Raw genomic sequence first — 25,000 nt, 5'->3', positions numbered from 1 at the left:
AGTGCAGTATATATAGTCTTGTATGAATTGACCATTTGATATCTAACATTTCTATGCCTCTCTTTCAAGCAAGATTGAATATCTACATCTAAACTACTTTATAGAAACCTCAATCTAAACCTTCTGTCAAAGCCTTGATTAGAAGGAAGGATATATCTGTTCACAATCAAAGTGACACTAACCCTCCATCTGATAACAGACTGGCTATCAATTTAATGTATTTGGCCTATAGGATCCTGTACCTCATCAAAATGTCTCAATTATCTAGGTGCTGGTGGCTCACACTTGTATTCCTAGCTACTTAGAAGGCTGAAATTTGAGGATCACTGTTCAAAGCAGCCTGGCTAGGAAATTCCATGAGATTCTTATATCCAATTAGCCACCAAAAAGTCAGAAGTGAAGCTGTGGTTCAAGTGGTAGAGCACAAGCCTTGAGCAAAAAAGCTCAAGGACAGCAGCCAGTTTCTGAGTTTAAAGCCTCAGTACCAGCATGCATGAGCACATTTGTGCTTGTGCGTGCGTGTGCACACGTGTGCATGCACACACACACACACACACACACACACACACACACAGAGTCAATTAACAACAGTAATGTTCCATGATCTGAAAGGTTTTATTCAAGAGTTTGGGGGAAGAGGGAGTAAAAGATCAAGGTGATGGAGAGTGAATATAATTGAAGTGCATTTTATGCATATATGCAAATAAAATTAACATTATTAAAATGAGGGATAAGAAAGAGCAATAGAAGGGTAAATGTGACCAAAGCCTGTTAACATTTATGCATAGAAATACCACAAGAAACCACTTTGTAAGAATTAATATACACTGACGAGTTTATAAAAGAAATAGTCATGTGAAATGGCCATGTAAATTGTTCAATCAGAACAGATTTTATCCATTGGAGTTCTCAACATCTCTATTGTTAAGATCCACACGCACAACCTGTCCTTGATTCTATAACCTGGTAAAACACTTGCTCTCTCCTTAAAACTATTATCTTCCTTTCTGCCAGAGAAAGAGCCCAGGACCCTGCTTCCATGCCTTGAGAAATCATAAGCTCAGAATTAATTTAGTGCTTAATTTGATAAGCTAATTTCTGGTCTTTGATAAAATTATCTTTCTCAAAGCTCCCTTGTACCTTCTTAATTTTAACCTGAAATACTCTGTGCATATAATGATAGTGTTAGTTCTTAGCGGGCTGAGCTTGGGTTCAGAAACCTTGGCATACAAACTGGTCATTGCTGCGCTCACCTTCCATCTGGCTGAGTAATCCCAGAGAAAGAGTTAACTATGTCCTCAGTTGAGGTTTAGTCTTGTTTAATTTTTTCTAATGGAATCCCGAATAGTGGTACACTTACTGTGAGATGAAATGTCTGAATAATTCCAGCTTTTCTTCAAGGAAGGGAAAACTAGTCCTCAAACATTTTCTTTAATAATGAATCCGGGACGACAGTGATCAAGATGCACTGTCTTCATAAACAGCTTTGTTAAATGGCCGCTCCTTTGTATAGCTATTTAAAGGTCATGAAAAAAACCTTTACATGAAAATATACTCTCTCCTTGGCCTAAAAATAGAAATAATAATAATTATAAAATTAGACCGAATCATAACTGTTGACATTAAAGCCTCATTCTGTAATGAAGTTATGTCCTGATGCTTAATAGAAAATTCTAACTAACTGTTTCCAGTCTTCTCCAGCATCCTTCTACCATCCTCCTGCTTATTCACTGTGGCAGTAGTGACCTTTACGTTTGCTAATTGTGTCAACTTCATTCCTGCCTCAGGGCCTTTGATCTAGCTGTTCTTTTTCTTTAAATATGATTGATAGATTTCACATGTCCAGCTCTTGTTTTTCCTTCTTTTTTTTCAGCTGAAGTAATAATCAGAGAGGTCTTTTCTGACCAGTCCTCTGAAGAAGCACCTATAGCTTCAGTCCCTGTCACATCACCTTGCCTTCATCACTATTTCACAGTTCTTCAAGGCCTTCTGTTGAGAATGAAAGCCATTCGGCCCAGAGGTCATTCGTTCTCTTCAAGTGGCTATTCTTAGTATCTGTGGCTGTACAAGGCACACTTAAGACTCATAATAAACATTTATTAATCAATTCAATTCTATTTTCCTCCCTCTCTTCTCCCCTCCCTTTTCTTTCCTCTTTCTTCTCCTCTCTTTTCCCCTTCCCTTCCCATATCCCTCTCTTTCAAGATTCCCTCCTTCCCTCTCCTCTCTTCCCTCCCATGCCTTCCTCTCTACTTCCCCTCCTTCCCTCCCTACCCTTTCCTTCCTTCCTTCCTTCCTTCCTTCCTCACTATTTTCTCCCTTCTATTCTTCTCTTCCTTCCTCCATCCCTTCCTTTTTCTTTTACTTTCTTCTTCTTTTTCTTTCTTCTTTCTTTCCAGAGTCTCACTATCTAGCCCTAGCTAGCCCGCAATCCACAATTCTCCTGTCTTACACTCTCCAGAGCTGGGAGTCTAGGTATGAGCCATTATAGCAGGACTTAACATTTTTTAAAACACAAAAGGAGCCATTCATTCTCTGACACAATGCTATCCCAGAAAGGACCGGTGCACTTATCCTTTCCTGAGTAAAAAACTGACTCCAGAATCCCCCTTCTAACATGGCTATCATGTATGAACTCTATGCTCTTACTAGACATACTCACCTCATACTTAGATATGAGGAAGCCTCCTTGGATGAGCAGGGGGTTCCTGATCTTGACATTAGCTGGTGACAGCACCTTTCTGGATGAAGTGCCTACTAGTCATTGAGTTCTGATGAAGGATTAAGGTTGGAAGCATTCCAGAAGTACAGACCTTAGCACAGGTTCACTGTGCATAGCATTGTCAATGTGACCCATTCATGCATTTGTTTGGCATGTACTTGGTCTCCGTCAATGACACAGAGCACAAATGCATCAGCAGCAAGAGACATCAGTGGCACCTCTTGTCAAAAGCATTGGCTTCTCATTGGCAGGGAAATCCTCAGTCCCTCCACAGTATTGATTGACATATATCAAAGTCAATGTGGGACATTTATTTCCAAAGCTGGAAATTCTTATTTCTGTGTCATTCTGCTTAGACAAAGCCTTGACTGTCTCATGTAGATGACAAATAATGCAGCTGCCCTCTTTCTTCTGACACATGCGTGCACACGGCTGGAAGAGGGGCACAGTTGTTACTATGCCATATGTAATCTTTCTCTCAATTGGCTCCAAAAATGCTTTCTTTTTTAACATGTTATAAATCAGATGGCTTGGGAAAGTCATTTAAGAAATGAGTTCCCTGCACTCTTGTAAATAAGTGCACATGTCTTAGAAAGTCATGGCTTGGTCTCTATTAAAAAAGACTATCATCAATTTTTGTGTTAAGAGGTATGACAGTTGAATGATTGCTAAGAGACTTGGAATCTTGAAAATTCAGCAATTTCCGAGGAATACATGAGTAAGAGGTAAAGTATCTCCCTGTTCTATATTTGATACTCTTTAATAATAGATTATGGGAGGTTAACATTTCTTAGCTACCACTTTCTGGATGACGATGACAGTTCAAATGTCCATGTACTGGAAAGCAGTAAGGACCAAACACATTGTTAGAGCTCTTCCCATCTCCATATGCCTTGGGCTCTGCCCAACATCCTCTGGGCTTTCTCCCTGTGAACAATCTTCTTGGCGGCCAGTACTTCTGGCCTTTCTGAGGAAGAGATAATGTTTACAGCAAGCTGCCGTCTTACTCATGTAACAGGCTTATATGCAATCTATCCTATTGTAATTTCAGTGACTGATTTTCTACTTATGCTATGAGCTTAGATGCTGTAGGTCTGCTGACCATTAGTTCCTGGGGACTGAGATTTGTTTTCTCGCTCATTTTAGAGATAGATAATTCTGTCCCAGATGCAGATTCTTGACCCACAACTTCCTGTTGGGTCTCTGATGCCAATTGACTGAAGATTTCTCTCTGTGGCCTAATATTTGGTCTCCTTTGACTTTCTTTTCCTACTATAGGAGCATTCCTGGTCTCTGAGACAGGCTCTTTCTCTCTGGCCGCTCCAGTTTCTGCCAAAGTTTAGTTTTAATAGCCAAGTATTAGGACACAAAGATTCCTTTGTTTTGGTTCTTCCTAAACATTCTTTTTGCTTTAGGTATCACCGTATCCCTTCCAATATTTATTTATTCATTCAAAGAAAATTATGGTTTCTGTGCATGCCAACCACTGAAACAGCAGAAAGAAAAAGAAGACAAGATTATTGTCATGAAAAGGTCACATTCTAAGTAAGGTCACACCTATATAAGATGTCAATGTTTACAAAGAACTTTTACATATACGTCAACCATTGTTAAGCCATATATTAATTGACTTCATATTAATAACCACAACTATTCAAAAGAGACATAAAATTTTCTATGGACTTCTCATTGACTCCTACTAGAGAGAAACTTATAAAAGCAATACATGTGGGAAATTCTTCAGTCAGAATCATTGCCTTTTTCAACATGCAAAAATTCATACCAGGAGTATTTGCTATAAGTGTTCCTTTGCCTAAGCAAATCTTGATCTGTAGTGGCTGTGAATTTCTATTTAAAGAGTTTTTATTTCTAGACCATTTCAAGTCATAATATCATCTTTTTTTAATTGAAAGAATGTACAACTTATGCTTCTGAAATATGTGTTGTGTAACTATCTTTGCATGGCCACAAAGGCTCAGTCTGCAAAAACACGATAAAGTCACATCATTTTATTTTATTTTTCTAATTTGGGTGAAAGCTGACATGTGGCGAATATGTACATAGTCAAATAAAGTATCACTGTGACCCGTTGTCAGATCTCTGCTATCTGTCGTGTGTTTGGTAACTGAAAACTATGCTTCTGCAAATTTCAAGAAGATGTCAGTGTTGGCAAGTGCCAAATCTACAAAGCTGTGATGCGATGTCACTTTATGGAACTGCATTGAACTCAGTATCCCAGGTTCTTTATTCTTTTTGAAGAAGATAGACAGTAAATAAGCAAATTAATAAAATAGAGCACAGTGATGGGCTGGGAGAAATATTAAACAGTTATGTTAGGAAGTGGTAATGGAAAAGATAAACTCTCCTCTGAGAGCTAAAGAGAAAAAAGAATCTGACACTCAAGGAACAAGGGGAAGAAAATCGTAGCTAAGAGACCAACAAGAACTTCCAAGGCAGAAAGCGACCTTGTTTATCTGAGAAACATGAAGACAATGAAAAACAATCCTACATTATTTTCTTAATCTTAGTAATTGAACCTAGTAGAACATTTTTTAAAAATCAAAGTCAATTCTTGCACAGATGTTTTAACATTAACAAAACTACCATGGCAACTCAGCAAATCAAACAAGGGAAGGCAGGCGATTTTGTCAAGGAAACTGAAAAAAATCGATCAAATGTAAAACTCACTCATAAGAGGGAGCAGCAAAAACCTCTCAGGAACTAGCAATAGGAAATTTCTTTAACTTAGTGCAGGTTACCAATGGCAAGAATATTTAGTAAACATCATATTTTTGACTCAATTCTGTTCAAGGCATTCATGTCAACTCTCATGTTATTATTCAAACTTGACAGTCTGACCAGCAAAGTAAAGCAAAAGCAATTGAGGTGTAATTTTTGGAAAAGAAAATGACATGATCAACATATATAATCTAATATAACCAGCTTATATTCTGTTATAACTCCAAAGACTTCATCAAAGGACCTAAATATACAATAAATATACAAACTATATTTATTTATTTTTAAATAAGTTTTTATTGTGAAAATACTGTACAGAAGGGTTATAGTTACATGAGCATGGTAATGAGTACATTTACAAACTATATTTAAAAAACAATACCTTTCCTATTCACCAGCAATAGTCATTATAAAGTCTGTGTATATAAAAGTAGAGTATATTTTCTTATGGAAAGTGAACTGATGAAGCTACAGGGCAGAAAAGAACTTTGTGCTTCAAATATGACATCGATATTCTATATTACACTTCCTAGGAAGAGCAGTGAAAAGAACAGTTCTAATCTACTTTACAAGAATCTCTGTAAATTAAAGATCAAGATATTGAGATCTAATGAATAAAAGAAATTACAGAAAACAAAGGTGTGCTAACATTTTTATCACTTTCTGACTAAATATTTTGGAGAGATAAATATAAGGAGTAAAAATGAATGAAGGAACACTAATAACTTTATTCCAGTAAAGTCATAGGTTGCTTTGACATAATCATCAACAATCTGCTTTCTTATTTTTATTAGGACATATATTATTCTAATGTTTGAGTTGAACATCAGCTTCTATGAACACGTGAACATATAGACTAGATATACATATCTATATCTCTCTATACACATCTCTGTCTATATATATATTGTTATTAGAAGAATCAAGTAATGCTTTACCCATTGCATATCATCAGAATACATTTGTTGATAGAGCAATATCTCTGGGTAAATGTACAGAGTTAATATGTGGGTTATTTCTTCAGCTATATGATTATGAAAGGGTTGGACTCTGACTCCATCCACCCTTCTATGAATCACAATAAAGTAAATTTGTATTCTATAAAGTTCCCTTCATTGTTTAGTGTGGGTTGTTTCACATAGTGATAAACATGATCAAGAACTTCGATTGCATATTTAACTTCATTCATCCAGAGAAGCTATTTATTTATTAGATACTTTCACAAGCAAATGTCTTGAAGACTTACCTAATAAATGGAGAAATGAATGAACACTACTAAAGTATACCTAGTTCTTAAAAGACATCAGTTCTATAAGTCTCCTTGGGATTCTGTAAAAAGGATTGCTTTTTGTAATGAGTGATTCTCAGCATTAAGTGGGAAGCAATTCTGTAGCCTGCCTGCTGTGAATCTCCTAGTTTCTCTTGAAGTAATACAGAGAGTTTTTTTTTCCCAAGCAGATCTTTCTCCCTTCTTGCCTTCAAGCTATCCAATAGCTTATTTCCTTAGTAACTAATCAGTGCATCAGAACATTAACACGACTCTCTGATTTTCATAGTAAAGAGATAGAGCCATGTGTTCTCATTTGCTCATTGTCTGGCCTGTTTTTTAAGCAAATAGGCCTGAGGTTTTACAGTACCCTTGCCACATAGAATCCTGTGGGACCCTGTGGGACACAGTGTGTTTCTACTCCCAGCTTTGCTACATCTAGGCTTCCAGAAACTTTCATCACTCTTCTTTAAGTTCTCTATAACAAAGTCTTTAATTTCCAACAGAATAAATATAAGGGCTCCTTCCTGCAGATTTCCACTTGGAATTTTAATAAGCATCTAAAATAAAAGGTCAAAATAGAAATTTTGTTTGGTTTTCTGCCCATCCCCCAAATCTTTTCTTCCAGTATCTTAACAAGTGGCTTTGCCAGTCAGGGATTACATGGGCCCAAATCCTAGGAATCGTCTTTGATCTTCTCTCTCTTTTAAACTACATCTCTAGTTACCAGAAATCTTGTCATGGAAATATATACCTCTTTCTACCCAACTCCACTGCTGGTCTCAGCTTGCCTAGCACCTAGGCCTAGCTCCTACTGGAACACAGGGAGTCTGAAGCTTGGCAGCAGTCAGCAATGGTAGCTACAGAAATGAATGCACATTCAAAATGAGTGAATTTATTGCACATGAATTAAACTTGAATAAGCTTTTCTTTATGTAAGTACTAGGAGATTCCATGACATACTTGAACTCATCTTGACTCCCACTTACCTCATTCATCCCTTGCACTCAAAAAGTATGGGCCATTATACTAAGCCTGGTCCAAAATTTACCCTTTCCCAGCTGAACTGGGTGTACAGTGATGCGCTCTTTTCTCTTATTCAGATAGGACCCCAGCACTTCTTCAACAATTCTTCCTTCATCTTAACTAGAGTAGATGCTTCCATTGCAAAGTTTTTTGAGATGGCTTGTGGGATATATTACAAACTATTCAATGTTTCATCTTCTTTCTACACTCAGTGGCCCATGCTATTCTTTTGGTCTATCCCCACCCCCCACCAAGTATCTTTCTAGAAAACAGTCAGATAAATGGGGAAGTGTCCTCCATAGGCAAAGGTTGGTCTCATTGATAGTGGTATTGAGAGCTGTTGTGGATCTTTAGGAGAGGGGCCCCATTGGGAGTTTTTAGGCCATTAAGTGTGCTATCAGAAGGGATTGTAGCACCATAGACTTGAAATATGAGACTTCACTCTGACACAAGGTCCTGTTATGATGTGCAGTCTTCAATACAAGTTGAACTAATGGCTACCCTCCAATCAGTCTACTACTAGAATTTCTAGAACTCTGAGTAAAAATAAGCCTCTAGAAGTAAGTAGTCTGTCATATATTTCATTATAGCGGTGTAAAACTATTATAGCTTTATTATTTTTCTGTTTACTGCCATTCAGAATTGACATCTGTCCATACTCTTCTCACCATGAGTGAATCTCAATCCTGAAATGCTTTCTCCAAAGATGTATCAACCACCTATCTTCTGTCACCATTGTAAACCACATAACTTGACCACCACCTCCACTGCCATCTGCTCTGCCTTCTTTGGACCTTCCCTTTTATTTGTTTCTCCTTTATTCATACATTTTTACCTTTTTTTATTTTTTTATTGTGAAAATACTGTACAGAGGGGTTACAATTACATGGGCAAGATAATGAGTGCATTTCTTATCAAGCATTGTAGCCTCCTCCTTTGTTTCCCCTTCCCATCCCATCCTCCCTCCCACCCAACCCTCCCCCGCCCCCACCAAAGTTGTAAAGTTCGTTTTCAACATACGACTTGTACCTCTTATTGTTGCAATGGGTCCACTTGTACCCCTATTTAAATGATTTGTTTTCCCCCTTCCCCTCCACAAATTATACCGACATCAAATACAGTGAAAGCAGGGGTTATACTGTGGGGGAGTGACATACAAAGCAACAAAGAAATAATCTTATAAATGTGTTAGAAACAATCCCATTAAAGAAAAAAACATTTGAATACATATCTTAGAGTTCATTTCCCTAACATCACCTTATCTGACTTTTTCTGCTTGACTCATACATATACTAGATATTGCAAATAAGGGAATCCATGGGATTACTTCACTTAATATAATTTTTTCCAAGCCTTTCTATTTCCTAACAAATGGGGAAATGTCATTCTTTCTGATGGGGGCATAGAATTCCATTGTGTATATATATCACATTTTATTTTATGGCTAGAGAAGTTGAGCATTTCTTCATGTGTCTATTGGCCATCCTTTCCTCTTCAGAGAAGTTTCTCTTTAAGTCCTTAGCCCACTTGTTTATTGGGCAGTTGTTTCTTTGAAGATTTGTTGTTGGGGGATTTAATTTTTTGAGTTCCAAGTATATTTTAGATATGAGACCTGCGGGGAGCCGGGGCGAACGCCATTACAAGGCGCCGCCCACTTCCTTGCAACTCCATATTAGGCAGTGCTTGGCGGGACGGTGGGTCCTGGGCTTTGCGCATGCGCGAGCCACGTAGAGTCCCCAGCCAATCCCGTGGCACCTGGTGACGGTGAAAGGCAGACGACCAATGGGAAAACGACAGTGTTCCTATTCCCTATATAAGCGGCCATGTTTTTGTGCGCACGCTCTCGCGCTCAAGCTCTCCTACAAACAAGAAGGCTCTCCAATAAAGCATGATCTGAGAAGACTCTTGGTGTGGTGGTCGTTCTTCCTCGCTGGCCGAGAAGGCGTTCACCGCAGAGACCCTTGTCTGTTGTATGGCTAGTGAAGATCATCTCCCAATCCGTGGGCTTTCTATTGATCTTGCTAGCTATGTCCTTTGCCATGCAGAAGCTCTGCAATTTCATGCAATCCCATTTGTCCAACCTTTCTTTGATTTGTTATGTTTTTGGGTCTCTATTAAGAAAATTTCAGCCTGTGCCAACAAGACCTAGGGTTTCTCCTATTCCATCCTGTAATGATTTAGAGTGTCTGCTTTGACTCTGAGGTCTTTGATCCATTTGGAGTTGATTCGGTGCAGGGTGATATATAAGGATCTAGCTTTAGTTTTCTACAAGTAGTTAACCAATTTTGCCAGCACCATTTACGAAGAGGCTGTCTTTCTTCCATTCTATTTTTTTTGCTCCCTTATCGAAGATTAGATGGCTATAGGTCTGTAGGTTCAATTTTTACCTTCTTATATCTAGCATCATAAACTCTCTTCATTATATGTCCTCAGACATCATCGTATTTTTTATTTTATATTATATTGTATTTTTATCTTTAGTTGTACACATCTCTGTATTTAGTGCTGAATCAAAATCATCTTTCTTCCCTAAGGCTCTGCATTTACTTAAAATTTTACAGTTCTTGAAAATGATTACATATTTATTTAAGCAAAATTGTGAAGTAGAAATTGCCATTTCAGTTTGAGAGCAAAGGAAACTGAATCATACAACCTTGCCTTTTGCCTCCAAACTTCCCAGAAATGTAGAAATGGGAAAAGGAGGACTTGACTTTCATTTCACCACAGTGCATGAGCTACCTTATGGTAGAATGGTAGGATCTGTACTATTTAAGATGAGGAGGTCTTGTAGCTATTTACACATAAATGAATTGAAAATAAATAGAATTAAAATCTAGTCCTATCATGTTAACTACAATTTAAATGATCAACGGATGGCTACCACAATAGATGTGCAGATACTGAACATGTCCATCATCTTGGGAAGTTCCATAGATTCCTGTTATGCTTCTCATTCTTAGAGATAAGAAGACTTTCAATTATATTGGCTTTCTGTCTGCAGTTGCTATAGGAAGTATGCACATTTTATTTCTAGGAGATAGGAACCCATCTCAACATCTCACTCAGTGTTTTCCTATCTAGGAAGGTGGTCAGAATGATAGATTCCTGACATATTTTATTATTGAGTAAATCCATACCACTCCCATGGGAGTTGGGAGTCCTGTCACTAATAAAGAATCAGGAAAGGTTTGCTCACCCCAAGGGCATAGTAGACGTTCTCTATTATAATTCCCTTAGTTTAGAGTTACAGAAATTGAATCTGAGAGCTAAAGTAACTTTTCCAACGTCAAGTAGCAGAGTCAAGACTCCAATATGTGTTATTAGATTCTTCACCCAATGAGCTCTTCTCTAAACTATGCTACTTTATTGAGCAATTGCACTCTATCAAAGCCTGTGCTGAATCATCATTAGGAAAAGAAGTTAAAGGAAAGCTTCTTCCTCTACTCAAACCAATCCTTCCTTTAAAATTTGAAGAACTATTTTCTTAGGCTATGTTAAAGCTATGAGAGTCTACAAAGACAGCTGGTCAACAGGATTATACAGCCTGGCCTTGGATGACGAGGCTATGTCTCATACCCTACTTCACCCCTTTAACTCATCCCAGAATGCACATCTGCTAACAACACCTGCCACATTATCCTCCCTTGGTCCACCACTGCATGCAGGAATTCTAAAAAAGTCCATGTTTGGTAGTTGGAGAGGTCTCCACACCTCTTGCCTATTAAGTCATAAAGCAACAGCTGGGTGTGAAAATATAACCCTTGTCACTTTTCCAGACAGCCCGAGTCCTGGCCTGAAGGGGCCTGAGTAAGTTCTGGGGCATGTTGTAACTCACAGCTGCTGTCTAGAGTGACATTTTTCTCCCCTGAGGTTTTGAGTGACAGAGGGTTTTGATCATTTTCTAGCCTAGCTTTTCTTCCTTAAGATGTTTTGGGCATGGGTGACTGAACATTTGTTCCCTCTAGTCTTGAATATTTACATGTGGCTGGGTGTGAAGTTCACTGACTTTGGGGACATATCCTGAAGCCATGTTTCCATTACCCCTAGAAGGAAATCTGAGATTTCTCCAGCAGAAGGCAAAAGCAAGGATCCAGCTCCTGGGCTGACATTCTTTTTGCTGGAAAACACCAGCTTGCTAAATTTGGTCACTGTTTCTTTTCTGTCTTTTTTCTCTTTTCTTTTCTTTTCTTTCTTTTCTCTTTCTTTCTTTCTTTCTATCTTTCCTTCCTTCTTTCTTTCTTTCTCTTTCTTTCTTTTCTTTTTTTCTCTCTCTCCTTCCTTCCTTCCTTCCTTCCTTCCTTCCTTTCTTTCTTTCTTTCTTTCTTTCTTTCTTTCTTTCTTTCTTTCTTTCTTTCTTTCTTTCTTTCTTCCTTCCTTCCTTCCTTCCTTTCTTCCTTTCCTTCTGTTTAGTGGAGTAATGCAAAACTAAATTTCTCATGCTGAGAAATAGCATGAAGCAAAGGCAATGCTGATTTGAAATTCTTTTCCTAGCATCTACTCTCTCCTTTGCCACTTCTGATTTGAGAAAGAATAACTGTGGGGGTAAATGGATTATTCATTTCTTTAACATGAAGTAGAATTTAATAGTTAGTTGCAAAGTATATATATAAATAAAAGTCTAACCACTGCCCATGTTCATTTTTAGCCTGAGAATCTGATGTACAGAAACAACAGTAAATGTCTTTTAAGTAAACAGCCCATGTTCAGAAGGGACCTTGGTCTAGATAATGTAATAGAGCCTTGGTTCAACTGAGCTCCACAGTCAGCAAAGCCACCACCATCTGTCAGGGTTGGTCTCCTCTCCCGTGGGCTCTGGCTCCCAGGGCCCAGCTGACAGACGGGGCATCATTAGCTGGCTTGTGTGCTAGGTCACCCCACTGAGATAGGTCACTTTGTGTCTTTGGGGTGTCTTATTCCTCCCTGCTCCTAATTCTGATCTTGAGAAAGGAAAATTGAATTTTAGTCTTAAGATTAAATGATGACATTATGCAATCTGTCAACTCACTGCTGGTAGCCAAGTCGACTTGCTAAATGAAAAAAGAAGGGGGGGGGTAATAGCATCCAACCTGCTCTCCCTTCAGTCCTCCAGATCAGAAGCAGAGAGCCCTGTCTGTGTACAGCCCATTAGAATGCAAATGCCTCAAAGATGTTTTGGCCTTTGCAGTGCCCTGTGCATTAATGAGCAGGCATAGAGATGTCCAGCGCTCTGGCTATCGTGCAATGGGAGTGAGAAAAGCTGGCAGCAGGACCTGTGCAGGGAACTAGTTGAAGTCTCAGAGAAGAAATGGAAGCTACAAGTACACACTCTGTCCTTATCGACCTCATCTTCAAGTCTGTCCTGTTTTAGCACGTTGATCAATTGTGCAGATTTCTTTTCCCAGTACTTTCTCAGTCACCCTCTTCCTTTGCACTCTACTCGATTTTGGGTGGCCCTATATGCTTTCTACTTTCTCTGGATGCAGCTATCAATCCTTTTCTCGTCCACTGAGACTGTCCCTAACTTCAGTTTCTTTCTTTCACTTTTTTCTTTCTTTCTTTTTCTTTTATTTTAATGGTTGTAAGATCTCATTGTTTATCCCAGGCTGTCCTCAAAATCATGATCCTCCTGGCTCTGCCTCCCAATTGCTGGGATTACATGTGCGTACCACCACAGGTGGCTGACCCTGTCTTCTTTGCATTGACCTCCTTATTGCTAGTTCTTATCTTGGTTCCTGAAGGTTTTCTCATGACATTGGCTTAGTTTCAGTCTGAAACATTGTGATGGTCAGCCTAGGTCTTTATTTTATTAGATCAAAAAACAAAAATAAAAAAACCCACAGTATATTCAGTCACCCAAAGAGCCAAGATGTCAAGAAATTTAATCTTTCAAAAATCAGACATATAAAAAAGCATCTCTCTCTCTCTCTCTCTCTCTCTCTTTCTCTCACCAGTCCTGGGGCTTGAACTCAGGGCCTGGGCACTGTTCTTTTTTTTTGGGGGGGGGTCCGGTCGTGGGGCCTGAACTCTGGGCCTGGGCGCTGTCCCTCAGCTCTTCAGCTCAAGGCTAGCGCTCTACCACTTGAGCCACAGCGCCACTTCCGGCTTTTTTCTTTTTGCTTATGTGGTGCTGAGGAATCGAACCCAGGGCCTCATGCATGCAAGGCAAGCGCTCTACCACTGAGCCACCTTCCCAGCCCATGGGCACTGTTCTTGAGCTTCTTTTGCTCAAGCTAGTGCTTTACAACGTGAACCATAGTGCCACTTCTGGTTTTTTTCTGTTTATGAGGAATTGAACCCAGGAGGATCATGATTTTGAGGACAACCTGGAATAAATAGTGAGATCTTACAATCTTTTAAAAGAAAGAAAGAAAGAAAGAAAGAAGGAAAGAAGGAAAAGAAGGAAGGAGGGAAGGAAGGAAAAAGTGAAAGAAAGAAATTAAAGTTAGGGACAGTCTCAGTGGAAGAGATAAGGATTGATAGCTGCAGCCAGAGAAAGTAGAAAGCATATAGGGCCACTCAAAATTGAGTAGAGTCCAAAGGAAGAGGGTGACTGAAAAAGTACTAGGGCTTTATGCATGCTAGGCAAGCGCTCTAGTACAAAGTCACATTCCCAGCCCAAGGACATCTCTTTGTCAATTGAGAAAGACTAAAATTTTTATGTTTATAGATATATATGTATATATATATATATATATATAATGCAGACAAAGTTAACATTATCATAATACACTTTGGTGGATTTGAATTTGAAAAAAACCATCTGCATGAAACAAATTAGAACTCTCTGCAAGTCTTTCCACAATTTGTATGGCTAGTATTAGAAACAGTACAAGGACAAAATCCATAATATAATGAGCTGAACAAAATAATGTTCATAATTTAAAAAATAGTCAGTGAAGGGAAAGAAAAACTAGAAATTGAAAGAAAATCCCCCAAAATCTATAAAGAAAATTCAACAAATGGCAATGTGAATTTAAGTTATACAGGCAATTACATGGAATTAGTCCTTAAGAGGGACAACTTTTATGATCATTATAATTATATTTTGAAGTCTTCCATCACAATAAATAGCTGCTTTTTTCCTGTTCTTAGGACTGTCCACAGAAAATCCATACACATTCATTTTCTACTCATCTTTTTGAAATTCTTCCATGACACTATGCACACCAGTGTGAACTTTCTATAGTAAAATTTCCCAACATGTCTCCATGTTGTTTGGGTATACAGAAATCCATTCTGAGGGGTCCCAAATACAGACCACAGATTTGATTGAGATGATGCTGGCAATGGAATAGCAGCTGGAGTATGTGTTTCCCTATCCTTTCATGCAAATAATTATTTTTGAGCCAGTAGTAACTTTGCTGGCTTCTTCAAGCAAGTGAAGCTTTAATCCATTAAAAGCTGGATTTTCAAGGGAAAGGAATGCCAGAGAAAACAAATGACACATGTTTAAACTGAGATTTTTGAGGTTGCCATATTATTTGGCTAATTCACTGGGTTGTATTAAATGCCCAATGCATGGGGGCTGAGTGGAACAAAGTAACTTTACTAGTAACACCTTTAAATTTACTTTCAGAAGTGGTGATTGAAATTAATCCCAAATTTGTCACTCTGATTTTGGGGATTCAAATGAAATCCATTTGTTTTTCTGCAGACTCTACCAAATTTTCAAGTAAGTGTTTATAAAATGTTTTAAATGCTTTCCCCAGTGATTCATATGTAAATGACAGTCTGAGTTCTAGAATCATCAAATCCAATAGGGAAATGAATTATATGCATTTGCCAAAAAGCAACACAGCTTGAAAGTGCGACTGCTATAGTTTGGATGTTGAATGTTGTCTAAAAGTCCATGTGTTATAGGTGTGGTCTTCAGCTTGTGGCACTAAGAGGCTGGTAGTGGAACCTTAAAGGAGTGAGTAGTATTTGAAGGAAGTAAGGTCCTTGGGCTAATGATTTGTAAGGAGATGTTGAGACGTTGGCCCCTTTTTGCAGCATAGGCTAATTTCTGAAACCATGAACCAAAACAAACCTTTTCTTGCTTTGAGGTTATTATCTCAGATACTTTCTCATGGGTCTGAAAAGCTGACTACCATTGCCATCCAATAGCCAAAGGGAAGCAAGTGATAGCTTTTCAGTTAGATTTAGTGGTAAATATAAGAAAACGATCTTCTATTACAGTCAAGTGCCTCACCAACAATAACTCAGCACTGTTTTGTGCCAATGGAAGAACCTCTATATTAGCACATGTCCCTTGTTTCAGAAGGTTACATGAGCCTGTTGAAAAAGGGTCCTTTTCTCTAAAGAAGTATGTTTTATTGGTGTGTGTGTGGGGGGGGGGGGGTTGGTACTGAGGCTTGCACTTAGGCTATATTTAGCTTTTTCCATCGCATCCTACCATTGGAGCCATACCTCCAGTTGGCTTTTTGTTGGCTAAATTGGAGTTAAGAGGTCTCAAATTGGTTTGTCCTTGTTTCCCTGGTCTGGCTTTGAACCAGCTTTAGATCCTAGATGCCAGCCTTTTGAGCAGCTAGGGTTATAGGCATGTGCTATCAGTGTAGGTCAAGAAGGATTTTTGTTGTTGTTGTTTGCTGTTTTTTTGTCATTTTTTTTATTTTGTTGGTCATGAGACTTGAACTCTGCCTAGGTGCTTTTCTTGAGCTCTTTTGCTCAAGCTAGTACTCTACTATTTGAGCCACATCTCCACTCCTGGTTTTTCCGGGGTTAAATGGATATAAGAGTCCTATGGGGATTCTGGCTCGCCACATTCCACAGATCTCAACCTCCTGAGTAGCTAGGATTACAGGCCTGAGCCACTAGCAAGAGGATTGTTTTTCTGAAGGCAAATATGTGCTATTATGGGTGCAGAAGTTGCACACGATTGAATAATTTGTCAATGATCTTGTATGCAACTGCTAATGCACTAATTTGTTCTCCAGAATTTGGCATTTTGAGTTTCTCATATAGCCTTTTTCATTTCAATGGGAATTGTAGTTTGGGGGATTTTGACTTTTGGAACATTAATCTTTGGGAATTATGATTTTCAGGATTTTAGACTGTAAAAATGTGAATATTTAAGTTATGGTGTACAGAGTTGTTTCCTTCAGGATTATGATTGTCAACAATAAAAACTGAGGCATTAAAAAAGTCTTTGAAGTTCAGCTTTTACATCCTTCCATTTATTCTGGTCTACTTCTCCTCTGTCATCTCATAGTTATTTCAGACCTATAGTAACACGGCACATTTTAAACTCTTTCTTGCTTTCCTCCATTGTAGGAAGTTGCCTTATCTCTGACTTGACTAAGGAACTAGAGATGTTCAGTTCTTTGCTTCCCTCAAAACCATCATTAGTCACACACATGCCTGTGCACTTCTCTCCATCTCCTGACCTCAGCTAGTAAGTTGTAGAAATACTTAACACTTTTTATGATACTGAGGTTTGAACTTAAGACTGGGAATTTGCCACTTGAGCCATGACCTCAGCCATTTTCTTTAGTTATTTTTAGAGACAGTGTCTTGCATTTGCCCAGGCTAGCTTGAACTGCAATCCTCCAATTTATATTCCCTTCATAGCTGAGGTGACAGGTGAGTGTCACCACTACCAGAAACTTTCTGAATTACTATCTAGTCCATAGCTGTCTTGAGCTCCTAATTATTCAGAGCTCTAGAGGAGATAAAATACAGGATCCTGGGCTGGGAAGGTGGCTCAGTGGTAGAGCGCTTGCCTTGCATGCATGAGGCCCTGGGTTCGATTCCTCAGTACCACATAAGCAGAAAAAGCTCAAGTGGTAGCAGGCACCATGACTGGCAAAAAAACAAAAACAAAATACAGGATCCTGTACTAGACAGACATTTCCTTATGGTTGTTGTGTCTCCAAGTACAAATATGTACACTCAGCCTTCCATATATGTGGGTTCTTCATAGAAGATCCAACCAACAGCAGAGTGGAAATACTTAAGGGAAAGATAGGAGTTGTACTGGATATATGGGTTCCTTTCCTGTCATGATTCCCCAAACAATATGCTACAACTTATTAACATTTGCATTGTATTAGGCATTATAGGTAATCTAGGAATGATTTGAAGATTATGAAAAGTTGTACATGAATACTATACCATTGTATAAGGAACCTGATCATTTTTGTATATTAGTATCTTCAGGGGAACAGCTGAGATGAATCAATTTAATCGTTGGATACCAAGGGGTGACTTTAATGGGTCCCAAACCATGAGCATTATTTTTCTCTATTCTTCTATGGTTCCCCAGTAACGAATCAAATCCCCTTTTCTAGAAATCTGAGTTCATCTTCATTTCTCATTTTCCTGGTCTCCCCATCCCTGTGCTATCCATTTCTCCTCATTCTACTTACACATTTCTCCTTATCAGATTCCTTCTCATTTCCAGTCAGGAAGGGAGCACCTCCCTTCTCTATTACCTTGTACTGGCTTCTTGACTTTGGCCCTTGCTTTGGGTCTTGTGTCATTTTTTTGATTCTTCCTTCTGCTTCCTAAGTTTTTCTTGAGTTTTCTAAAACATGAATAGAGTTGTGACTGATTGATCATCAGTCCCCATCTGTCTCTGAAAAGTCAGAGTTCAACTTCACAGACAAAGGGTGGCTCAAACGCCGAAGCTCAGGGAAGTGTTATTTGCCAGATTTTCCAGAATGTGGAAAGGCAGTTCTACCCAGAGAGCCCCTGACTGTCACTCTCTCTGCCAAGGATATCTTCCAACTCTGCCACAGGGGTGTTTTGCTTCAACCCAATTTGGGCTTGCCGTTAGTTAGAAGCAGACAATTGCAATCTAACACCTCAAATTTTTATCAAGTTCTTTCTTACCCAAGTCTTCATTAACAAACAAAGATGTTCACTCCAGAATCAGTGTAGCACAGCAACTGTTTTGAAACAACAACAATAACAACAAACAAACAAAAAGTACTAATTTGTCATGTTGAACAGGCTCAATGCTACTTTTGAAGAAAATAAAAAAAGATGTAGAAAATGTAAATTCTCTAATAGGAGCAGTTATCCAATTCTTCATTTTACTCTCCTGCAGGCATCATGGGATATTTTACATCTTTTAAAAAAGGGAAATAAAAGAAATACATGTGTTGAAAGCTGAGGATCAGAGGAGTTAGGTGACTTGTTTAGGATCAGAGACATAGTATGTGACTTGACTGGGGATTGAACCCAGGCATCAAGCATCTGTCTCTACCTTTAAAACCATCATCTGCCACTGCTTTATTATTATTATTATTATTATTCATGCAGAATAATCTGAGATTTTAGCATTGCATTTATCTTCAGGATATCTGCATTTAAAATAGCATAAGAATAATTTATAAAATTCAATATTTGTCTTCCTCACACAGATCTTCTATTTCTTGATATCTGAAGGTTATTAATATCAACACCAAACATTGTGTTCACTTAACTTTTTATTTTACTCTACACAGAGAAGTTCTATACTGACTGTTTCTGAGTTATTTTTTCCTGCTTTTCTGATTTATTCATTTATTTAATCATTATTGCTTTTCTGTCACAGCTTACTGCTTTCAGTAGCTTGAGTGGATCACATCCTCTGTCTGTCATCCAGTTTTACTATTAGAATTGCATTTTTAAAAATTAAGCACATGTCAGGAACTGATGGCTCCTGCCTGGAATCCTCGCTTCTCAGGAGGCTGAGATCTGAGGATCCTGATTTGAAGCCAGCCTAGGGAGGCAACAGACTCTTATCTCCCAGTAACCGGCAAAAAGCCAGAAGGGGTGATGTGGCTCAAATGACAGATCACCAGGCTTGAGGAAAAACCAAGTGAGAGCATGAGGACCTGACTTCAAGCCCTAGTGTAGGCATAGAAAGAAAAAGAAAGAAGCAGGACACCAGTGACCTACACCTGTAATTCTAGCTACTCAGACTGTGGTTCAAATCCCTGGTTGGCTTTGAACCACTCTTTTTTTTCCCCATCAAACACTCTTAATTTATTTTAAAAAATTTTTATAGTAAAGGTAATGTACAGAGAGATTACAGCTACATAAGTCAGATAGTAAGTACCTTTCCTTTTGAACAGTGTCACCCCTCCCTTATTTTCTCCTAGTATTCCCCCTCCCTTGAGATTCTTATTTCCAATTATCCACTAAAAAATTTGAAGTGGTGCTGTGGCTCAAAGTGATAGAGCACTATCCTTGATCAAAAGCATTCAAGGAAAGTGAAGAACGAAAAGAAAGAAAGAGAGAGAGAGAGAAAGAAAGAAATGAAGGAAGGAAGAAAGAAAGAAAGAAAGAAAGAGAGAGAAAGAAAGAAAGAAAGAAAGAGAGAGAGAGAAAGAAAGAAAGAAAGAAAGAAAGAAAGAAAGAAAGAAAGAAAGAAAAAGGGAGGAAGGGAGGAAGGAAGGAGAGGAGAGAAGGAAGGAAGGAAGAAAAAAAGAGAAGGAAGAAAGGAAGGGAAGACAGGCAGGCAAATAGACATTGAGTGGTACTCTTAGGCCCTTGAATGAGCAGAGGAGAATTAATTAATGACACATTTCAGTTGCTCACTCATCATCCAACTTCTTTGTTTATTGCCTTGATTCTCCTTCTCATCTGTGAGCTGTCCTCTGGATAAGTGAACTATGGTGTCTCACATATTAGACACAATGTCTTAATAAAACAAATCATAAGTTGCTGCTGGTTCTTCTACTCAAGCAGATGACTAAAGGGCATGAGCTTTGTGATAAAAGGAAATCATAAATTTCTCTTTTACAAAGCATGTGAACCTGACTCGTTGTATCATTTGAAGTTCCATTCACTTCATTTGGGAATCTGGATACTGCAGTTTTTCTTGAGCTTCATGAAGGATTTCTCCCCTCTGGTGATGATTTTTAATCACATCTGACACTCTAAGAATTTGGGGTGATGTGTGGGGTTGTTTCTTCACCAGTATGTGGCTCCCAGGTGACAGAAGAAGGTGGTGATTCCTGACTGATGCTTTTTCAATCCTTACACCAAAATCCTTACCTGTGAAAACCACAGAGTTATTTTCTTTCTGTCTTCCCCCAACTCTAAAATTATCCTAGGCATATTCAGATGGATGGAGTGCTTGTTCCTGGCTTGTCCTCCTGGAAACAGAGGAGTCCTCCGTCTGGGCAGAGTTGGGGCCAAATTAAGCAGGAGGCTCAGCTGCTATTTCAGACCCAGCTGAATTTGGGAGATGGTGGTTGGAAGTGGACCAAGGTATTTGTTTTTAATCATCAAGTCTTTCATGCTCTTTGGTACTGGTTGCCTTTGTGATATCCCAAAGGGATGGCATCCTCATCCCAGGAGAACAACAACAGCAACAACAACAACAACAATGTATTGCTAGGAAAATTCCTCAGTGGTACATTGTTTTCATTGCTTAGAATTTTTCCACACAGGTCCTCAACAAACCTGGAACAGGCTAGGGGATTACTGAGTAATGCAGAGTGACTTCCTTCTCAAGTTGTGCATATAATACTCGGAACACATTATTTATCAGTCTCATACCTGGCAATTATTTTATCCTTCTATAAGTGGAACTGATGAGCTTGCCAGTGGGTCTTAGTATCATTTTTAATGCTCTTTCTAAAATTCTTATTGGTGGACTTTCAGGTGGAGAGTACAACAGTGTTTATCTATCTATCTATCTATCTATCTATCTATCTATATTTTTTAAAGAATCATTTTAAGTCTTTTAAAATGGTATTCTACATATACTTTAGCATTTTGATTTCTTCCACATTAGACAAAAACAAAATCAGATTCATTTTCCAAACCAATTCAACCTATTTACTATTTTCCAAACGATTTCAACCCCACTATTACCATGTAGAAGAATTCAATTTAGACACTGAATTATAGTCAACACAGTTGTCCAATGAAAAATTATTAATATTCTAGATAAATTGGGTTACCAAGCAACTTTCTAAGCATGACATTTTAAGCAACAACAAATGTAGCTGGGTCTTTCCAGAAATGGCATGTGGACCAAACTCTCACTTATCAACTTTCCCTGGTTTTCTGTGTGATGGAACACAGCCGTGAAATCTGGACTCTGTTTCTGAGGCTATCCCAACTCTAGAAATTTCTAAAAATAGCTGTGACCATATATTAATAGCCAATACAGGCATTTGTCTCTGCTCATTGTTTAACTTAGTCCCCAGTCTGAAGAATTGGGTGATATTTGAATAATGGCACAAAGCAGAGGCTCTGCTGATGTTTTTTTTTCCCAACACTTATACTGGATAACAAATCAAATACTTCTCTTAAGACCCAAGTATTAATCTAGCTGCCAAATTTCTTCTTTCATGTGGTATCTGAATAAGCAATATGTCTGGTCTATTTCTCAGAATATGGTGATTGCATAAGTCATTTTCTGAATTAAAATAAATCCCTAGGACTGACAGCCTACTAAACATGAGTCCCAGAGCTCCAACACTAGTGCAACCCTTTTCTCCTCTCCCACAAAAAGTCAGGTTATCTAACCAACAAATGAGTATATATGTTTTAAAACACTGCTCTAGGATATGTTCTTGTTTACTTTCTCCTTTTCCCATTTTTGAGAATTTTCTTTTCTTTTTTTCTTTGCTACTACTGGGTCTTGAACTCATGGAAGTGAGCTTTCATTTGGCTTAAAAATTAAAGTTTTATTTATCTTTAAGTAGTTGCATGAAGGAGTTACCATGTAGCAATTTTATGAGTACAATGCATCTTGATTGATGTTACCCATTTATCTCATCATTCTCCCCCCTTTCCTCCTCACCCATCCCCTCCCCTCAATTTTCTTAATTTCATAGGATATGCATTGAATATTGTGACTGTATTCGCCCCTTTTCCTCTATCAACTCATCTACCCTTCTCTGCTCTTGAACTTCCTCCTATACTTTCAAGTGTCAGTGTCCTGATACTTATTTTGTTAGACTGTCTCACTTGGCTTTTTGTTCGTGACTGTCACCCTAGCACTTGAGCCACACCTTCTGTGCCTCATTTTTCTCTTTTTATCCTGTAACTAATACCCATTCATTTTCACCCTCTCTTTGATATTGAGTATTTGATTTGTCCTTGTTAATAGAATCATCATCTATGAGTTTTGTACAAGGTGGTGAATATAGAGATTGGTTTGACAGTCCCATCCCCCTCTGGTAGAAGGAGAGAAGTTGTGTGGTCAGCATGAGGCTTCCTAGGTGGTGCTGATAGAGTTTCTCAGAATTTCTCTTTTCATGTCCAGCTATCATGAATCTAGCTGTCATGATCTGCACTGGCTCGTCATCCTTACTGAAAGAGAAAGGAAAGAGGTAAGGAAGGAAGAAGAAGGAGGGGATAAAGAGAGCAATCATTGCCACCATACATGGAGAATTTATTTGGAACGAAGGTTTTTCCTACACATCAGCTCCGTTACTTCCCACGACAACTATGTGAGGGATTTCCATCCTCATTTAAAAGATGGAACCTGGGAGGTTCACAGAGCCTAAGCAACTGGTACCAGGATGTGCATCTTCATATAGCATGCCTAAAGGTGAGAGGAGGGTAGATAGAGCTCCCAGATTCCCTCACCCACCTGCTTTCCTTACTATCAAGTCCCAGGGATTGAGGTGGAGTCAAGCACTGCCTACATCCATCCCTGGGAACCAGACCAAGATGAAAGTGTCCACAAAAAGACTGGGGACCCTGCTACTGCTTTGCCCATGGTGACAGCTCTTGTCCTTCAGGGTGGGCCATTGTCTCTCTATATGGAAGAGCTTGACATTCTCTATGGGGATGTTGTTCTCCATCAGTCACAATAGGCACGTTTGAGAAGCAGTTTGAAAAATTTTAAACAACAGCTTTTAAGCTTGCATGTGAGATAGATGACACTATAACCATTGCAATAAAAATTAAAAAACTAGTATTTGGGAAGTAGAAACTTCAATTCAAGAACTCCAATATCATAAAGACTTCATTGTTTTTTCTTTCTTGCTATTGTTTCTAACATATTTATAAGATGATTTCTATGTTGCTTTGTATGTCCCTCCCCCACGATTTAACCCCTGCTTTCACCGTATTTGATGTTGGTATAATTTGGGGAGGGGAAGGGAAAAAGCAAATTGTTTAAATAGGGATACAGGTGGACCCATTGCAACAATGAGATGTACATACAAGATGTTATGTTGAAAAACAAACTTTACAACATTGGTGGGGGGGGAGGATTTGGGAAGGGATGGGAAGGGGAAATAAAGGAGGAGGCAATAATGCTTGATAAGAAATGTACTCATTACCTTGCTCATGTAATTGTAACCCCTCTGTACAGTATTTTCACAATAAAAAAAAACTCTTAACAACCCTAGAAGGTAGATACCAGATCTTCACTGTATGAATGAGAAAATCAAATGCCAAAAGTGTGAGGAAATATCCAAGGGCAAACAGCAAGGAAGTAGTTAAAACCACATAAAAGCCAGGTCTTTGTGCCCCGAAACTTCTCACCCTCCGCTTGGGCCCATCTGCTCCTGGGCCTGCCAGGTTGAAAGGAAGCTTAGCACATTTCCTCTGGGTGCTGGTGCCTGCCAGCAATCAAGCTCCCACCCCTGATAGAATTAGGCAGTTGCAAATCCTCTGTTTCATTCTAAACCATGGTTTGCTTGCAAACCATTTTGCTCTCATTGTTTAATATTAATAAACTTCATGCAGTTAGTTTCTTGTTACCCAGAGATATGCTACTCAGAAAATGCCCACCCAAATGCTTCAGTTGGACAGTTAAAGGCCTCCACAATCTCAGCCAGCTTTTCTGCCTCATCCTGACCATCTTTTACCAAACCTCTACTCCAGCTGAGCTTATAAAACACAGCACTTGTCTCAAAATCTGCTCTTAACTTTCTTGCTGAATCCAGCTCAGAAATCTCTACCTAAACTGGCCTGGAAAATACATTCTTAAGTATTTGCTTGTTTTATCCTCTACTTTAAAAGAAACTACATTCTTTGCCAATGCATTCATACAACTTGGATCTTCAGATCTTTGAAGCACTGTTTAAATATTAAGATGCTATTTAACTCCTACCATTCCATCTCCTTTAGAGAAAGACTCCTCTTATTCCCCTTCCTTCAACCCTGTGCAATGTAAATTTTGTTGCCTGAAATTGGTTAACTACATGTAGAAAACTAAAGCTAGATCCTTATATATCACCGTGCACCAGAATCAACTCCAAATGGATCAAAGACCTTGAACTCAAAGCAGACACTCTGAAAACATTACAGGATGGAATAGGAGAAACCCTAGGTCTCCTTGGCTCAGGCCAAAATTTTCTGAA

Source organism: Dipodomys ordii, unplaced genomic scaffold (assembly GCF_000151885.1).
Source record: "Dipodomys ordii isolate 6190 unplaced genomic scaffold, Dord_2.0 Scaffold3, whole genome shotgun sequence".
Taxonomy (NCBI): Eukaryota; Metazoa; Chordata; class Mammalia; order Rodentia; family Heteromyidae; genus Dipodomys; species Dipodomys ordii.
The sequence above is the reverse complement of the archived record's forward strand: the minus strand, read 5'-3'. Positions refer to the sequence as shown.